Source organism: Haplochromis burtoni, unplaced genomic scaffold (assembly GCF_018398535.1).
Source record: "Haplochromis burtoni strain Fernald_Lab_line unplaced genomic scaffold, NCSU_Asbu1 Contig_347, whole genome shotgun sequence".
Taxonomy (NCBI): Eukaryota; Metazoa; Chordata; class Actinopteri; order Cichliformes; family Cichlidae; genus Haplochromis; species Haplochromis burtoni.
Window position 1 is genome coordinate 217,333 of NW_024582708.1, and position 3,670 is coordinate 221,002.

The window sequence follows — 3,670 nt, forward strand, 5'->3', positions numbered from 1 at the left end:
TGTGCTCTTCAAGGTCCTGATGTTCGAACACGCGCCAGTCCGTGTTTTCAAAACAGTCCTGCAGCTGACGTGATGCACCTTCTGGCCAGGTTTTCTCAGTTTTTGTGAGTGGGGGGGCTCTTCTCCTAATGGGAGTGTATGCAGGGATCAGCAGCATGGACATGTGGTCTGACAAACCTAGATGTGGTAGAGGGGTTGCTCTGTAGCCTTTTTGGATGTTGCTGTAGGCTTTATCCAATGTGTTTTTCCCCCTCGTTGCACATTTAATATGCTGTTCAAATCTGGGGAATACTGACCTTAAATCAGCGTGGTTGAAGTCCCCAGCTATAATGTGCACTGCATTTGAATGAGAGTTCTGCTGGTTGCTTATTGTCTTGTGCAGCTCCTCCATGGCCAAGTTCGCATTAGCATCGGGTAGTACATACACGGCCATTACCATGACAACAGTAAACTCGCGAGGTATGTAGACAGGTCTGCACTTCACAGTCAAATATTCCAAATCCGGGGAACAATGGCTGTCTACAGTCTTTGTGTTTTTGCACCAGCTGTCATTGGTCTAGATGCATAAACCCCCTCCTTTGATCTTACCGGAGTGGCCGTTCCTGTCGTGACGGTGGACCGTGCGGCCTGCTAGCTCAATAGCCGAGTCCGGAATTGATGGCTGCAGCCAAGTCTCTGTGAGTAATATTATGCTGCTGTCCCATACACACTTGTTGACTGCAATTTGTAATCTCAGTTCGTCGATTTTGTTGGTTATGGACCTGACTTTGGAGAGGAAAATACTCGGAAGCGGTGGCTTAAATGGCTGTTTCTTTAGCCGAGCTAGTGGGCCCGCCCTGCAGCCATGCTTTTGCCTCCTTTGTTTACGTTTCCTCTTTGTCTTGCTGCTGGGAAGAACCAACCACGGAGACCCTGGAGCTCTTATTATGTCCTCCGGAATGCCGTGAAAGTGGTGGTAGTCCGATGTAATGCTCCTTGCACAGCGTAATCCCAAACTCAGAAGGTCCTGACAACTGTAGGTGGACTCTACTTGATGTATAATAATAAAAAACACACACATCCACACAGATACACGTAGAAAAAGTAAAAAACAAAACACCGAACGTGAGGAGCAGTGAGCCGCTGCGTCTGTGCGCGCCGCCATCTTGTTACTATAAGTCTGGATTATAGGCGAGCTGACAAAAAACTACTGTGTGCGCTCCAAGCTCTTATTCCTCCCTACAGGGAGATTGGGTCCAAACCAAGATTAGTGTTGTTGGGTTGATGGTTGGAAAGATTGTTCTGTCATAAGAGGACAGAAGGATGGACCAACAGTCTGAGCCCTGGAACGGTTTAACATATTTATTTACAAGTTTGTGAGTTTAAAACCCATTAGCACAGTTGGTGATATTTCCAGGCAAACTGTCAAGGTAACACTCCTTGATTTGCTGCACAGCATACACCATGTTTTTTAGTTTGTGTCTGTGAGTTTTGGGAAAGTGTAGCTGAGTGCACTGGTATGTCATGCTTGGAGAAAATTCTCCAGAGTTTCTTTGACAAACATGAGACATAATGAATAACAATGTTCTGTTTGTCCTTCTGTTTCTCTCTAGTTGGTGTTTGACCTTCTTTCCTGTGCATCTTTGCTGATTTGATGAAGGCCCGGATGGATAACCACAGGTTTTAAGAGTTTTCTTTAAATGTTTGTATTCCTTTCCTCCCTCTGCTTTAGAGGAAACAGTAGGTTCTAGTCTGCGTGTGTGAGTTTCCAGTAAACCTAAATCTTGAGGTTTCAACCTTTCCACCTTCTGTTTTTAGACCTAAAGAAGCCTCTAAGATTTAAGATTTAAAGAACTCAAGGTGTCTTTTTTTTTAAGCTCTTAAGAGTACCTGCATCAATTTGCTCAGCATCAAACTGAAGACCAGTTGCACCCTCATCCAAAATCTCTGGTTCTTCTATCTATAACCTATAGTTCTTCTAAAGGAGATCCTCCAAATTTTCCTTCCACCACCTGACTATTTCTGCATTCCAGTTACCTTGGAAGTCAGATGTCAGAGCACAAAATTGACATCGCCCTCAAGTTAGTGTGTTCTAATAGTAAAGTTGGAAAAGCACTGATAAAGGATTTGTTTCGCTTCTTAGCAAGGTAGAGACATTTGTGAATGACTAGCTATACAGAAAGTTGAGAAAAATTTCAGATCTAGTCTAATGCCTGATACCAGACATTATTCACCCATTGTTGCTTGAAGTTGTGAAATGTGATTCACTTTTTACTGTTTGTGGTTGCTGCATCACTTTCAGTGTGACTGGAGCTGGAGAGTCCGCGCCCAGTGACACAAGCTGTTACCTGTCAGACAGGAATATAGTGATCCAGGTCCAGATGGGAACAGACACTCAGCTGGGAGAGCTTGTTTTGAAGCATTGCCGGAATGCTGGTAATGAAAGTAGAACTAAAGTCGATAAAAAGTAACTTGGCATAACTTCCTTAGGAGTCTAGGTACTGGAGGATCGAGGATGAAACGTAGTACTATGTCAACTGGATCACTGACCACGGCATCATCTCATTGGAGATTTCAGAGGGTCCAGGAGATGTCAGCAATGGATTAGAGATGGGACAGTACAAAGTGTTCATATGATAGGTCAGGAAAAATAGTTGCTGTGACCTTTGAACAGAGAGGGTTGCTTACGACACCGACTGTCTGCCGCCTACAATACAGTTTTGAGATTCCTTCCCAGGTGCCTCAACCCCCCACTCACATCTTGTGTTAGTTGACCTCAGTAGGTTACGTGATCGCATGAGGCAATGTCTCATAATGGTTTCACCAAAAACCTCTGGTGATAATGACCTAAACCTTGTTTCACACTTCCTGTGATGAGGCACATGATCAACATTGGGTCAGTGAAACTCTTAAAGGATAACCCCACTGGCGTTTAAATACCTGGGACTCTTTACGATTTGGTTTTAGACTCGAAGAAGCTCTCAAATAAGGGGTGAAACGTCTTCACAAAACCTACACAAGTCAAGTCACTTTATTTCAAGCTCATTACAATAGAACGAGGGGGAAAATTCAGGCTTAGGACTTCTTTAAATGCAGAGTTTTAGACAGCTTCATCTACACTTGGCTCTGTTATATGGAATCACAGGTGACCGAGCTCAAGAGTTTCACCAACCTGCTATTTAAATCTTCTGCTGATTAGGGTCAACCAATCAGAAGAATGTTGGCTTAAGACAGTGGTTCTTAAAATTTTTCTGCCATGGCTCACTTTAGAAGCTACAGAAAATAAAAATGTCCGGCAAACCCCATAATAAAATAATCTTCATTTTAATAAAACAAACAAGGCACAATAGCATGAGCTATAACCCGATTTCAAGAAAAGTTGGGTCGTTCTTTCAAATTACACGAGTCAATATTTTATTCACAACAGAACATAAATAACATAACATGTTTAAACTGAGAAATTGTACACCTTATCCACTAAATGAGCTAATTTAAAATTTCAAGCCTGCTACAGGTCCCAAAAAAAGTTGGCATGGGGACAAAAAAGGGCTGAAAGGGCAAGAAAGTTCAAAAATATTTACCTGGGATAACATCTAACAAGTATGACATCTAACAAGAATGACTCGGCCTCTGTGTGGAAAGGTTTTAGGAATATCACCAACTACAAGCCTAAAACCCCCCACTCCACTGA